Genomic DNA, 16469 nt, shown 5'->3' on the forward strand with positions numbered 1-16469 from the left:
ATATTTACTTATCAGCTGCTGGCACTTTGTACAAAGTAATACCATGGTTGAATCATCTTTTTTTCATGCAAATTGGCTTGCAAAATGAAGCGATGATTCATGACCTACAGCAAATTTGGAAAACAAAAACAGAAAGCATATCAATCAGATAGCATTTCTTTTCAGTTAAGTTTAATTAAAAGCCTTTTTTTAGTGTAATTACGCCGCTGATGTCTCAGGGTGTTGTATTCATTGTATTTTTTTTGGCAATAATGTGGTGATAAATTGCAGAACCAAAAATTAGTTCTGCACCAAATGAAGGGACTGGTTTCTAGTTGTCGCCCAGCTTCAAGCCTTAACCCAACTGCTGAATTTATCGCTTCTTTTTATGGCTGATTTGATGTGCCATGTGGAGGAGAACAATGCCCCAATTACTGTGAATAATTGAAAACAAATTTGTACAGACATTCATGATGATGTATCTTGAAGACTTTCGTGATCCACGACTTTTCCTTCAGCGGCACATAAGGTTCAAATTTGTGCTCTTGAGTGAATGTCTCTGCAACTATGGGAGGGATTGCAATGAAATTTGGTGCACATATTAATGCACTGTCCTGTGCTTAACACTTTAGTGCTAATTAGCAAATGCAAGCATGCCAACATGCCATACTTAGATGGAGCACATAGTAATCATTGCACCTGCTTTAGCATCATCATGTTAGCATTGTCATTGTGAGCAAATTAGCATGCTGATGTTAACATTAAGCTCAAAGCATTGCTGTTTCTGGTCTCTCAGAGCCGCGAGCATGACTGTCGACTACCTACAAACAGTGACGGCAAATGCGGTGGAGGGGAAGCTATTTTATTCCAGAGACTTTCACATTATAAGTTATTAACCATGTCATCACACAATTTAAAAGATAAAGGAGCTGCTTTAGTCCCACTACAGCAGTTTCAGAATGAGTTTTTGAATGTTAGTATTTCACATGGGTATATAAGTCATCTTATAGGTATTACAGTTTCCAGACAGCGCATTCAAATTGACCGAGTTTTAAATTGGTTCCACTTGAATAGAATGAGAAAATGCCATTTCAAAAATGGCAGTGATAACTGAATGGTTAAATATAAATGTCACAGCTGCACTCCACTGGAGCTGTTTCACTATTTTGTACCAAACAAGTCAAGCATGAAAGTATATTGAGGGTTGAAAAGTTTGCATTTGTCCCCCCTTGTCTCATTTCTGAATGCTTAGAGTGGTGTTGGTGTGTGCAAGAAGGCTTGAACAAATACAGCATGTCTTATTGGATGAGAAGACTATCAAAAGAGGAACTTCTGCTTTTTTCTTCCTCTTTATAAGGACGCTTTGATATAATAGCATACATCCTCAATCATGACCTCTTTACAAACACGCTGTTGTGGTCCTAAACCAACATTCACTTTGCTGCAATCCATAGATAATGACATCAGTCATATTCACTCTATCTTAATTTCAGTGGTCCATGTGGTTAACACAGATAAATCACCAGAGCTTCACGGTTTCACAAAGGGGGAAAGAAGGTCAAAATGAGAAGGGTGCACCTACGGGGGGCTCTCCAAGGCCCAAAACTACTCCACCACCCCATTAATCCAGCTATAGTATTCTTCTCTGCCTCAGTGAGTGTGTTGAAGGTCTATGAGAAGGAGTGTGTTCCCCAAATTATTACATTTCTCTTTGTAGTTCTTGGCAATCCATGTACCCGAGGATAAAAGCCTACAGCAGTGGGAGTGTGTGCGGGGGTGTCAGTGTCTGTAATCTAAGAAAAAGTGTATATGTGTGACTTAAGAGAACTTCCACACAAGAAGACACATTAAATATCTTATTAATTGAAGGAAGGAAAATAAGGTTAATAGGGAAAATTGTGAGACCCTGCAGGAATTATGATCCCTAATTTCACTTCTTGTGCTCCTCCTGACAGTAACATGTGCATTAACGTGTAGGTTGAAATTACAAGTTAGTTAATGTGGCTCCGTAATAACCATGAAAATGACCCGGCATATAGCAAATAGCTCCTAGCAACCGGCACAAGCCGGCGCTGCGGCGTAGAGGAAGTCTCATCACATCAGAAGATAAAGCAGGATGCTACGACACTTCAAATGAATAGCAGATCAAGCGTGTCATAGATTATGCTGTTAGACTGGGAGGGATTGAATTATAGCTAAAGGAAAAGCCTGCTGGTAAATTGATCTATCAAACTCAGGCTTGACAATTTTCTTTCCTCAATCCTGTGTGAAATTATGAAGGGAGACATCCTAATCCGCCCTCTCGGAGGGTTGATTAAGACGGAAACGGTTTTCAGCTTCATGCTGTTTATTCCTTCTGGTTCAGGTGTCAAAAATCATTGTGTTTATTCCTTTCTAAGTGCTAAGATACTGCACATGTAGACAGCCTTTATTAAAGAGGGTATTTTCATGTAAATGCACCTGCAGCATCCATCCCTTTTTAAGGTTATTAATCCATAGTTTGCTCAAAATTCCTCAATGCTTCAATGCATTCTGGGTACTCTGGATACACACCACATTTTCAGTATCTCTGTGCCATGAAAGATGAAAGAGGATTCTGGGTATAGAGTGTATCAAGCAGCTTAACAAAGGGTGCCGTAAAGGCCCTGACTCTACAGCCCGAGGGCGTGGCACCAGGATGCAATCTCCCAGCCCCCTTTGTTCTACAGCGTTCAGATCCAGAATTGTTTCAGAGCAGCTCACCTTATTTCATAGCCAGATACTACATTAACTTACTCCTGCACAGCATGCCTATATTCACGCCAAAACAGCAAGAATATATTGGGTTTGTAAGAATGATATAAACACACCCTGAATCAGAGCTACAAGCCAAACAAACTCTGCTATTCAGTGAATACAAAGTTTCTATCTGATTGTTTAAAGGAATAGTTTAACATTTTGTGAAATATTATTTTAAATTATTCACTTTTCTTGCAGAGAGTTTAATGAGGAGATTGAGCGTGCTATCATTCAATCTTCTCATCTAACACTCTGCTAAAAAAGCACATATGTTGATACACAGCCATCAGAGGTGGGACCAAGTCAGTGTTTTGCAAGTCACGAGTTAGTCTCAAGTCTTTGCATTCAAGTCCCAAGTCAAGACAGTCAAGTCCCAAGTTAAGACAGTCAAGTCCCAAGTCAAGACAGTCAAGTCCCAAGTTAAGACAGTCAAGTCCCAAGTTAAGACAGTCAAGTCCCAAGTCAAGACAGTCAAGTCCCAAGTTAAGACAGTCAAGTCCCAAGTCAAGACAGGCAAGTCCAGAGTCAAGTCCCAAATCAGGACAGTCAAGTCCTAAGTCAAGTCCCAAGTCAAGACAGTCAAGTCCCAAGTCAAGTCCCAAGTCAGGACAGTCAAGTCCCAAGTCAAGTCCCAAGTTAAGACAGTCAACTCCCAAGTCAAGACAGGCAAGTCCAGAGTCAAGTCCCAAGTCAGGACAGTCAAGTCCCAAGTCAAGTCCCAAGTCAGTACAGTCAAGTCACAACTCAAGACAGTCAAGTCACAAGTCAAGTCACAAGTCAGGACAGTCAAGTCCCAAGTCAAGTCCCAAGTCAAGACAGTCAAGTCACAAGTTAAATCACAAGTCAGGACAGTCAAGTCCCAAGTCAAGTCCCAAGTCAAGACAGTCAAGTCCCAAGTCAAGTCCTAAGTCAAGACAGTCAAGTCTCAAGTCCAGACAGGCAAGTCCAGAGTCAAATCCCAATTCAGGACAGTCAAGTCCCAAATCAGGACAGTCAAGTTCCAAGTCAAGTTCCAAGTCGAGACAGTCAAGTCCCAATTTAAGGCAGGCAAGTCCCAAGTCAAGTCCCAAGTCAAGTCCCAAGCCAAGACAGTCAAGTTCCAAGTCAGGACAGTCAAGTCCCTGGTCAAGTTCCAAGTCAAGACAGGTAAGTCCCAAGTCAAGTTCCAAGTCAAGACAGTCAAGTCCCAAGTTAAGACAGGCAAGTCCCAAGTCAAGTCCCAAGTCCTAAACTTTCAGTTTCGAGACCTTAACAAGTCATGTGCTCTTCACCAAATGTAATGACATTTTGGGGGAAGGTAAGTATTTTCAAGTCAAAAGGCTCAAGTCCAAGTGAAGTCTCAAGTCAATGGTGTTAAAATCCAGGTCGAGTTGCAAGTCTTTTTGGATTTTGTCAAGTCAAGTCTACAGTCATCAAATTTGTGACTTGAGTCTAACTCGAGTCCAAGTCATGTGACTCGAGTCCACACCTCTGGCCTTCACTACTGTATGTCTGTCATGATAAACTGCCTGCTGCTCTTATCATCTGTGAGCTTCCCAGTGCTAAGCTTATTGCTGCCGTTGACCTTTTAATAGCTATTTCACTTTAAAGGGAAACACTTGAGATTGTTATCTGTACCTACAGCGGGGCTGCTGACTGTATTTTTTAATTACTTTATGGTAAACAGATGACTCACAACCACAAACTCAAAACTTACCACAGTGTTGAATCAACACTTCTTTGACAATCTCACAAAAACTGAACATTATAAGCTCCACAAAAACTGCTATTTTTGTTGCAGGGCTATTGTATTGGACTGCTTTAGATTACAGCATGATTCTGTTCCCCCCTGGCTGTATATGTGGCATATTTACACAAAAGCTCTATTCAAGTCAGCTACACTAGATGTGATGTGAACAGCACGGTTCCAACAGCCAATCGGCATCCTAAATGATCCCTGTCTGTCTGCTCAGGTGTCATTCTGGGCCAATCGCAGCTGCTGCCCCAGTGGGTATATTCTTGTGTCTATGGCGTGAGAGAGACAAATAGAGAGAGTTTGTTTACAGAGGGACAATACTCCTAAAATACACCTCACATGATCTTTATGCAGTATTGCACATTGGTGTTTCATTTGGTAAATTTTAACAAGTTTCTCCTCAAGCTGAACTGCACAGAGACAGAATTTAATGGTGATGTAATCCTTTCGACAGATCCTGAAGCTGCTTCACAGACAGTGACTAATGAGACAACTCACTATGTCAGCACCCATCCATGGTGACTTTACTGGGATGACTAATAGCTATTAAAACTCAGTCATTTGAAATGTCAACAAAATTCTGTCAGTCATCAACTCCAAAACTCAATTCACTTTGCTGTCCAAAATCAATGCAATAGCATGATTCAAATACATTCAATTTATAGAAATAGTTCAACATCTTGGGAATTACACTTATTTGTTTTCTTGCTGAGAGTTAGATGAGAGAAAAATAAACAATTTTCTTTCCCAAAGATAGTTTCTGTCGTTTTAGGTGGTTCTTATCATGCTGATGTTTGTTCAATCCACCGGCCCACTCCATGACGTGCTGCTCAAACACAGGAGTACATTCATTGCGCGACTCATTCCACCGAGATGCACTACAGAGCGCCACAGGAAGTCATTCTTGGCCATCAATCTTTACAACTCCTCCCTCTGAGTGTCACACACTCTGAGTCAATAGACTGGACATGGACTTATTTCACCCATCAGCTGCTACTATATACAATACTGACTTAACTCTACAATAATTTGTGCAAAACTTCAACTGTGCAATACTGTTTATTAATACTGCATTTATACTGTACATTCAAAAAATATTCATATTCATTTCTTATTTATACCATTCTGGCATTTATATTTACACACTTAATAGTAGGGATGCACCGATCCAACTTTTTCAGCCCCGATACCGATACCGATAGCGATACCTGGGCTTTGAGGTATCGGCCGATACCGAGTACCTATCCGATACCAGTGTTGAATTAATAAGCTGTAGGCCTCACTGTGTGGAAGTGACTAGGAACATTATTTTATATGTAAGGCAACATCAAGCCTTAAACATTGCTTTCTTAACTTTGTAAAACCAAATGTTACAAATAAATACATAGATATACATTTACTGAATTGTTCTTTATTATTAATTAAAATAATAAATCATACATTAGCAACTTGGTAAAAAATCTTCAAAATTAACAGGAATTACAATTCAAATTGGCTAAAACATAAACAGGAATTGAAATTTCATATATATACATACAGTATAGTTGCTGGTGTACGATTTATTATTTTAATAATAGTCAGTATTGGCCCCTATTATCCGATCCGGTATCGGTGCATCCCTACTTCTCAGCATTTTGTATTTACTTTTTTGCACTGTGGTTATATGCTATATATTGCACGTCTTAATGCAAATATTTGTACATATTTCATATTTTTTATATTCTCATTTTCTTATATTAAATTTTTAAATTTTTGTACATATATTTTGTTTATATTGTAGCACTATGTACACCTTGTAGCATTATGTACATAATTTACATGTCACATACTCCTTTATTTCTATTTTCTTACATTTCTTATGTTTATACAAGAGCAACTGTAACGCCCCAATTTCCCCACCAGGGATCAATAAAGTATTTCTGCTTCAGCTTCTGATTAAAAAGGGGTGATACGTCATGTTTGACAGCTAGTATCTAAAGGATTTAGATGATTTAGTCTATCAAAAGAGCCATGTTAGGCAAAAAAACAAAAGAAAAAATCTGTCTGGAGCTGCAAAACATTTGAGGTCACATTGAGGGAAAAAAATCTGAGATTTACAGAATAAAGTCACAACTTTACAAGAAAGAAGTCATAATATTATGAGAATAAAGTCACAACTTTATGAGAAAAAAAGTCAGAATATTACGAGAATAAAGTCATAACTTGACGAGAAAAAAAGTCATAATATTATGAGAATAAAGTCACAACTTTATGAGAAAAAAAGTCAGAATATTACGAGAATAAAGTCATAACTTAATGAGAAAAAAAGTCTGAATATTATGAGAATAAAGTCATAACTTCACACTATTGTCATACTATTAACTGTCCAAAATGAATGCAATAGTGCAATATTAATTCCATTCAAGTCTTAGTTTCTCTTTATGAGCATCTTTAATGATAGTCACTTCCTCTGTTGAAGCTGTTAGGCAGGTTATACAGACGTAGGCAAAGTTGTTGGTAACGTTCCGTTAAAGAGAGAAAAATCCACAATGGTCACTGAAATAACTTGAAACTGACAAAAGTAATAATAAATAAAAATTTACTGAAAATGAACTAATGAAAATCAGCTGTTGCTTTTGAATTGTGGTTCAACAGAATCATTTTAAAAAACAAACTGATGAAACTGGCCTAGACAAAAATGATGGTAGCCCTAGAAAAGATTGAAAATAATTTGACCATAGGGACATATTAAACTAAGGTGTGTCCTGTAATTAGCATCACAGGTGTCTTCAAACTTGTAATCAGTCAGTCTGCCTATTTAAAGGGTGAAAAGTAGTCACTGTGCTGTTTGGCATCATGGTGTGTACCACACTGAACATGGACCACAGAAAGCTAAGGAGAGAGTTGTCTCAGGAGATCAGAAAGAACATTATAGACCTTCATGTTAAAGGTAAAGGCTATAAGACCATCTCCAAGCAGCTTGACGTTCCTGTGACTACAGCTGCACATATTATTCAAAAGTTTAAGGTCCATGGGACTGTAGCCTACCTCCCTGGACGTGGCCGCAAGAGGAAAATTGATGACATATTGAAGAGACGGATAATACGAATGGTAACCAAAGAACCCAGAACAACTTCCAAAGAGATTAGAGGTGAACTCCAAGGTCAAAGTACATCAGTGTCAGATCGCACCATCCGTCACTGTTTGAGCCAAAGTGGACTTAATGGAAGACAACCGAGGAGGACACCAAATCATAAAAAAGCGAGACTGGAATTTTCCAAAATGCATATTGACAAGCCACAAAGCTTCTGGGAGAATGTCCTTTGGACAGATGAGACAAAACTGGAGCTTTTTGGCAAGTCACATCAGCTCTATGTTCACAGACGAAGAGATGAAGCATCCAAAGAAAAGAACACTGTACCTAATGTGAAACATGGAGGAGGCTCGGTTATGTTATGGGGCTGCTTTGTTGCATCTGGCACAGGGTGTCTTGAATCTGTGCAGGGTGCAATGAAATCTCAAGACTATCAAGGCATTCTGGAGCGAAATGTGCTGCCCAGTGTCAGAAAGCTTGGTCTCAGTTGCAGGTCATGGGTCCTCAAACAGGATAATGACCCAAAACACAGCTAAAAACACCCAAGAATGGCTAAGAACAAAACATTGGACTATTCTGAAGTGGCCTTCTATGAGCCCTGATCTAAATCCTATTGAACATCTGTGGAAGGAGCTAAAACATGCTGTCTGGAGAAGGCACCCTTCAAACCTGAGACAGCTGGAGCAGTTTGCTCACGAGGAGTGGGCCAACATACCTGTCAACAGGTGCAGAAGTCTCATTGAGAGTTACAGAAATCACTTGATTGCAGTGATTGCCTCAAAAGGTTGTGCAACAAAATATTAAGTTAATGTTACCATCATTTTTGTCTAGGCCAGTTTCATTAGTTTGTTTTTTTAAATGATTCTGCTGAACCATAATTCAAAAACAATATCTGATTTTCATTAGTTAATTTTCAGTGAATTTTTATTTATTATTACTTTTGTCAGTTTCAAGTTATTTCAGTGACCATTGTGGGTTTTTCTCTCTTTAACGGAACGTTACCAACAACTTTGCCTACGTCTGTATTATATAAGCATGGCGTGTTTACACTTTGCCAAAAGTGCATCACTTAAGATCACACCACCTTCACCTGAGGTAACCTCTACCCGAACTGTCTCTGGCTATAGCTTAATGTTTAACACCGTGGCCTCGTATCAGGGGAGGTGCTGAACACCCTGTTGCCAAATAGGGTAAGTGTGGGGAAAAAAATGTGTAAAAGTTAAAAAGTAAACTCGCCTTGTTTACTGTTCTCAGACGATTTCCACTTGACCTATAAAAACCAACATTAATTAAACGTTGCTCGGAAAGACTGTGACATACCTGCATAAATTTTGTATTTCAACCGACGGTGTAACAAAATAAAACAAATAAAACTTGCGTAAGTTGTACAGCAGATATAAAATAGTTAAACACAGAGGTCATTTCGGGACATTTTTTCTTGAAGAGTTGAAATAAATGTTAAAAGAGAAAAATTCACACCAGAACATGAATTCAAACAGATTGTCTCCTGCTGTTTCACAGTCCAAAACCTTGACTTCACTGTGTGATTATGACACATCTGACAGCCAAAGACTCACTGACATCATGTGATTTTCAAAGTCACAGGATTGGCTGGAGATTTGAATAGTGTGTCCCCCTACAACTGTCCTACCATTGTCCTTGTTGGCCTGCCCTGCACTTGACACAGATGAAGCCTTGATGCGTTGTAAGCATGTGATTTTCTTTTGTTTTGAATCGTGTCTTCAGCCTTGCATCAGGGCACTGCTGCTTTTCAAGCAAGTTCACACTGCGAGGCAGATTTTGAAATGACCGTATTTTATGCTTTATCACAAAGCATAAAAGATATTCCTTTCTATTTGTTTCCTTTGTGTTTTTTTAGAAGGACATCATGGTGCATGGATCTTGAATAAAAACCAAACATTGACTTCTACATTTACAGAATAAAGTCACAACTTTATGAGAAAAAAAGTCAGAATATTACGAGAATAAAGTCATAACTTAATGAGAAAAAAAGTCTGAATATTATGAGAATAAAGTCATAACTTCACACTATTGTCATACTATTAACTGTCCAAAATGAATGCAATAGTGCAATATTAATTCCATTCAAGTCTTAGTTTCTCTTTATGAGCATCTTTAATGATAGTCACTTCCTCTGTTGAAGCTGTTAGGCAGGTTATATTATATAAGCATGGTGTGTTTACAGTCATTCTCTTTGCCAAAAGTGCATCACTTAAGATCACACCACCTTCACCTGAGGTAACCTCTACCTGAATTGTCTCTGGCTATAGCTTAATGTTTAACACTGTGGCCTCGTATCAGGGGAGGTGCTGAACACCCTGTTGCCAAATAGGGTTAGTGTGGGGAAATTTTTTTGTAAAAGTTAAAAAGTAAACTCGCCTTGTTTACTGTTCTCAGACGATTTCCACTTGACCTATAAAAACCAACATTAATTAAACGTTGCTCGGAAAGACTGTGACATAACTGCATAAATTTAGTATTTCAACCGACAGTGTAACAAAATAAAACAAATAAAACTTGCGTAAGTTGTACAGCAGATATAAAATAGTTAAACACAGAGGTCATTTCGGGACATTTTTTCTTGAAGAGTTGAAATAAATGTTAAAAGAGAAAAATTCACACCAGAACATGAATTCAAACAGATTGTCTCCTGCTGTTTCACAGTCCAAAACCTTGACTTCACTGTGTGATTATGACACATCTGACAGCCAAAGACTCACTGACATCATGTGATTTTCAAAGTCACAGGATTGGCTGGAGATTTGAACAGTGTGTCCCGCTACAACTGTCCTACCATTGTCCTTGTTGGCCTGCCCTGCACTTGACACAGATGAAGCCTTGATGCGTTGTAAGCATGTGATTTTCTTTTGTTTTGAATCGTGTCTTCAGCCTTGCATCAGGGCACTGCTGCTTTTCAAGCAAGTTCACACTGCGAGGCAGATTTTGAAATGACCGTATTTTATGCTTTATCACAAAGCATAAAAGATATTCCTTTCTATTTGTTTCCTTTGTGTTTTTTTAGAAGGACATCATGGTGCATGGGTCTTGAATAAAAACCAAACATTGACTTCTACATTTACAGAATAAAGTCACAACTTTACAAGAAAGAAGTCATAATATTATGAGAATAAAGTCACAACTTTATGAGAAAAAAAGTCAGAATATTACGAGAATAAAGTCATAACTTGACGAGAAAAAAAGTCAGAATATTATGAGAATAAAGTCATAACTTAATGAGAAAAAAAGTCTGAATATTATGAGAATAAAGTCATAACTTCACACTATTGTCATACTATTAACTGTCCAAAATGAATGCAATAGTGCAATATTAATTCCATTCAAGTCTTAGTTTCTCTTTATGAGCATCTTTAATGATAGTCACTTCCTCTGTTGAAGCTGTTAGGCAGGTTATACAGACGTAGGCAAAGTTGTTGGTAACGTTCCGTTAAAGAGAGAAAAACCCACAATGGTCACTGAAATAACTTGAAACTGACAAAAGTAATAATAAATAAAAATTTACTGAAAATGAACTAATGAAAATCAGCTGTTGCTTTTGAATTGTGGTTCAACAGAATCATTTTAAAAAACAAACTGATGAAACTGGCCTAGACAAAAATGATGGTAGCCCTAGAAAAGATTGAAAATAATGTGACCATAGGGACATATTAAACTAAGGTGTGTCCTGTAATTAGCATCACAGGTGTCTTCAAACTTGTAATCAGTCAGTCTGCCTATTTAAAGGGTGAAAAGTAGTCACTGTGCTGTTTGGCATCATGGTGTGTACCACACTGAACATGGACCACAGAAAGCTAAGGAGAGAGTTGTCTCAGGAGATCAGAAAGAACATTATAGACCTTCATGTTAAAGGTAAAGGCTATAAGACCATCTCCAAGCAGCTTGACGTTCCTGTGACTACAGCTGCACATATTATTCAGAAGTTTAAGGTCCATGGGACTGTAGCCTACCTCCCTGGACGTGGCCGCAAGAGGAAAATTGATGACATATTGAAGAGACGGATAATACGAATGGTAACCAAAGAGCCCAGAACAACTTCCAAAGAGATTAGAGGTGAACTCCAAGGTCAAGGTACATCAGTGTCAGATCGCACCATCCGTCACTGTTTGAGCCAAAGTGGACTTAATGGAAGACAACCGAGGAGGACACCAAATCATAAAAAAGCGAGACTGGAATTTTCCAAAATGCATATTGACAAGCCACAAAGCTTCTGGGAGAATGTCCTTTGGACAGATGAGACAAAACTGGAGCTTTTTGGCAAGTCACATCAGCTCTATGTTCACAGACGAAGAGATGAAGCATCCAAAGAAAAGAACACTGTACCTAATGTGAAACATGGAGGAGGCTCGGTTATGTTATGGGGCTGCTTTGTTGCATCTGGCACAGGGTGTCTTGAATCTGTGCAGGGTGCAATGAAATCTCAAGACTATCAAGGCATTCTGGAGCGAAATGTGCTGCCCAGTGTCAGAAAGTTTGGTCTCAGTTGCAGGTCATGGGTCCTCAAACAGGATAATGACCCAAAACACATCTAAAAACACCCAAGAATGGCTAAGAACAAAACATTGGACTATTCTGAAGTGGCCTTCTATGAGCCCTGATCTAAATCCTATTGAACATCTGTGGAAGGAGCTGACACATGCTGTCTGGAGAAGGCACCCTTCAAACCTGAGACAGCTGGAGCAGTTTGCTCACGAGGAGTGGGCCAACATACCTGTCAACAGGTGCAGAAGTCTCATTGAGAGTTACAGAAATCACTTGATTGCAGTGAGGCCTCAAAAGGTTGTGCAACAAAATATTAAGTTAATGTTACCATCATTTTTGTCTAGGCCAGTTTCATTAGTTTGTTTTTTTAAATGATTCTGCTGAACCATAATTCAAAAACAATATCTGATTTTCATTAGTTAATTTTCAGTGAATTTTTATTTATTATTACTTTTGTCAGTTTCAAGTTATTTCAGTGACCATTGTGGGTTTTTCTCTCTTTAACGGAACGTTACCAACAACTTTGCCTACGTCTGTATTATATAAGCATGGCGTGTTTACAGTCATTCTCTTTGCCAAAAGTGCATTACTTAAGATCACACCACCTTCACCTGAGGTAACCTCTACCTGAACTGTCTCTGGCTATAGCTTAATGTTTAACACCGTGGCCTCGTATCAGGGGAAGTGCTGAACACCCTGTTGCCAAATAGGGTAAGTGTGGGAAAAAAAATGTGTAAAAGTTAAAAAGTAAACTCGCCTTGTTTACTGTTCTCAGATGATTTCCACTTGACCTATAAAAACCAACATTAATTAAACGTTGCTCGGAAAGACTGTGACATACCTGCATAAATTTAGTATTTCAACCGACAGTGTAACAAAATAAAACAAATAAAACTTGCGTAAGTTGTACAGCAGATATAAAATAGTTAAACACAGAGGTCATTTCGGGAAATTTTTTCTTGAAGAGTTGAAATAAATGTTAAAAGAGAAAAATTCACACCAGAACATGAATTCAAACAGATTGTCTCCTGCTGTTTTACAGTCCAAAACCTTGACTTCACTGTGTGATTATGACACATCTGACAGCCAAAGACTCACTGACATCATGTGATTTTCAAAGTCACAGGATTGGCTGGAGATTTGAACAGTGTGTCCCCCTACAACTGTCCTACCATTGTCCTTGTTGGCCTGCCCTGCACTTGACACAGATGAAGCCTTGATGCGTTGTAAGCATGTGATTTTCTTTTGTTTTGAATCGTGTCTTCAGCCTTGCATCAGGGCACTGCTGCTTTTCAAGCAAGTTCACACTGCGAGGCAGATTTTGAAATGACCGTATTTTATGCTTTATCACAAAGCATAAAAGATATTCCTTTCTATTTGTTTCCTTTGTGTTTTTTTAGAAGGACATCATGGTGCATGGGTCTTGAATAAAAACCAAACATTGACTTCTAAAGCAAAAAAATCTGAAAATTATCATCCTCATTTATAGAGAAGAATTGAAAGAAATCACACTTAACTGTGTGTCCTCCATAAAATACAGCACTGTGATGAAATAAAAATAAATTAGCTTCAATATAATTAACCATAAACACAGTATTTTATCAACACACAGCGTAATTGATACTGTCATTACAAAAAATGTCCTCTTAAGGGGTTTAATGTGTAATAAAAGCTATTCATATAATAAGCTGCTGGATAATACGACATGGCATCATTATATCATCATTATGATGATGACGACTGGGTAGCTTGAACTATTACAACTTTTCAATTCTTCCGTTACTTCATTATTAACTGGGGCTTATTCATTTAAAAACACCCAATCTTTCACTTTGAGGTCATGATATGATTCATGTGTGACTTTATCCATGTGCATTTATACGTGTTATTCAATGCTTAGCCAATTTAGAGGAGCCTTCCATTGCATAATGCTTTCTACAGTGTTCTTATCCATAGCTACATGTTGTTATTGTACCTGTTATCACTGATAGGGCTGCAGTTATTGCCGGGTCACTATGGGACAGAGGCAGGCAGTCTGTAAGGCTTATCTATTAACTCTGATAAGTTAGAATAGTGATAGTGCTGCTGCAGCATGTGTGGCTTTATCTGTGAGGTAAAAGGAAAAACACACACAGACCTTATCTGGAAAACATAGCTCTAAACACTGCAGGATATATATGGCATTTTATGGTGGAGTTTTTATCAATTGATAGTATTTTCAGTCATGGAAATTGTTTGAAGCCCTCTGCTCTGCTTGATAGTGCAGTGTCCTCCTAGTGGTAGAATTGAGTAAAGCACAGATTTGGCTTTTTGCACAAGAATAACCAGCAGATGGCACCCACAACACAGTCAATACAGGACTATTTCAATCTGAATTTCACTCTTACATGCTTTCAGTATTTTTCTAACCACATGATCAAGTTTTAAACTGTAAGATCACATGTTTACACCTGTTTCATACGGGTGTAGAGGTGAGAAAACACATCACCTTCTTAGCATCTTAGTTCTCACTGGAGAATTAAGTCAGGTGACGCACTTCCTTCTCATCATTTCCACAATAGATGCACGACTGTGTTGCTATGTTACCAGAAAAAAATAAATAAAAATGTCCTTCAGCTTTTATAAAAGAAAAATGTGAACTTTGACAGTCATTTGAATTTGACACCAAACTTTCTGAGACTCACAGAAATGCAATACGGGGAGCTAATTAAACATTAGTATGCTCGCCGCTGTGCCGTAAATTGCAAATTAAAGAGGCAAAGAAGGTCACTTAGGGACATGCATTGTCCAAAAGTTGTTTATTTCTTCAGTGTAAGTGGAAGCAGACATTTTCAATTTTGAGCCGCGATCTCCCTGGGCTCATTTTAAAGATTTCAGCAGGGTCCGCCGGGGCGACAGACGTATTTGTCGATAACAGCTCGCCTGGTGGCCAGAAGGGTCAGAGAAAAGTGGCTCTCCATTCCAGCGCGGGCTCCAGAGTGTATATTACCTGTGAATGAATTTCACTTGACAGGGAAACCATGTTTTAAAGGCACATCCATATAGTCTGCAGCAATTGTTAAAGTCTAACTTTTTCCTTGTGTAATGTTTTAGTCGATACAAGTTTATGTTCAGTCGCATTTATTATTTACTCAGTGTGCCACACTGGCAAATAACATCCTCTTGACGCTATGCAGCAACTGTGCTGTCGTTGCAGAAGCAGGTAAATTGGTTTCTACTTAGTCCGTCATTATCATCCCTTTAAAGGTAATTGTTCCTCGTAGATCTATTACGGTTGGCGGTTTACAGGGCACTTTTAAATCATGGAACAAGCAAAATGCTAATAGGCGCCGGCTATCCAATAATTACAAGCAATTATTACAAAAGTTCTCTTTTCATCTAATTGCACATAATGAAATCATGAGATAGTGAAACAGGGATGATAATTTCTGTAAATATGCATTTCAAAAACCCTACTTTCATTGTCAAGAGCGTCTGCTTGACGTCACCACACTTGAGAATAGGAAAATATTCCATCTCAACATGACCTGACTGTCCACTGTGAGCATCTCAAATGTAAGATTTTTTCCCCCAGCTCTAACATAGATCCTCACATGACATCTATAGAAGCTCATTTACATTTTCACGCTGGGCATAAATGAAACATTCCATAACCCAGAGCGTCCCCTTTTTCTTTATGTTTCATTGATAAGTCAGTTCAGTCACACCGTGCCACACTGCGGCGAGACTCTGAAAGGGGCACGACTTTTCATCAACGCCTGAGTGCTTGTATAGTGGAGCCGAGGAGAATCTCTTTTGGTCGGTAAAGCCCCGCAGGTGGAACTGAATCCAGCAAGTCAAATAGAGTCTGGCGCTCACTTGAGGCATCTGAATGTACATGAGGAGAAACGTAGCAGCCTGAGCACAAAGGGGAGCTACATTATGTGTGTGCGTGGTCCGTCATTAATCATCCAGAACAAACAGGAGGAAAAATGAGCTCAGAAATGTCAGCGGTGCCACGTACGGGTGCACGTATTATCAAGGTCCTTGAGAAGAAAGTTTGAGGAAATGAATGATACTGCTTTAATAGATGAAATAGATATAAAATCATTAGGATCTTTAATCAACTTAGAGGTTATTAACAGATCCTCCTTTGAAAATTGAATATAAAGTCCTGCAGGATTCTCACGCTCTGCTAATTAAAATTGGGGCTTTTTCCAGTCAGAGGTTTGACAATAATACTTTGCCTGAATATTTCTTCACACGTTTCAATTGTGTTGCCTCAAAGCAAGCCTGGTGCTGTTTTGAGAGTTGCATCAGTGCCAAGGAGGTCAGCTCCAGCAGGATGTAAACAGACAATCCTGTGCTGAAGTTTTCTGAACATTTTCAATGAACTAAGTGGCCTCA

At 38.7% G+C, this 16469-nt stretch overlaps 1 protein-coding gene across 4 annotated transcripts in view; it reads left to right on the forward strand.

Annotated features, from left to right (window-relative positions):
* Window positions 1-16469, forward strand: part of dlgap1b (discs, large (Drosophila) homolog-associated protein 1b) — a 260605-nt gene that overhangs the window by 58446 nt on the left and 185690 nt on the right. The window lies entirely within an intron of this gene.

This window comes from Sebastes fasciatus, chromosome 21 (genome assembly GCF_043250625.1).
Source record: "Sebastes fasciatus isolate fSebFas1 chromosome 21, fSebFas1.pri, whole genome shotgun sequence".
Classification (NCBI taxonomy): Eukaryota; Metazoa; Chordata; class Actinopteri; order Perciformes; family Sebastidae; genus Sebastes; species Sebastes fasciatus.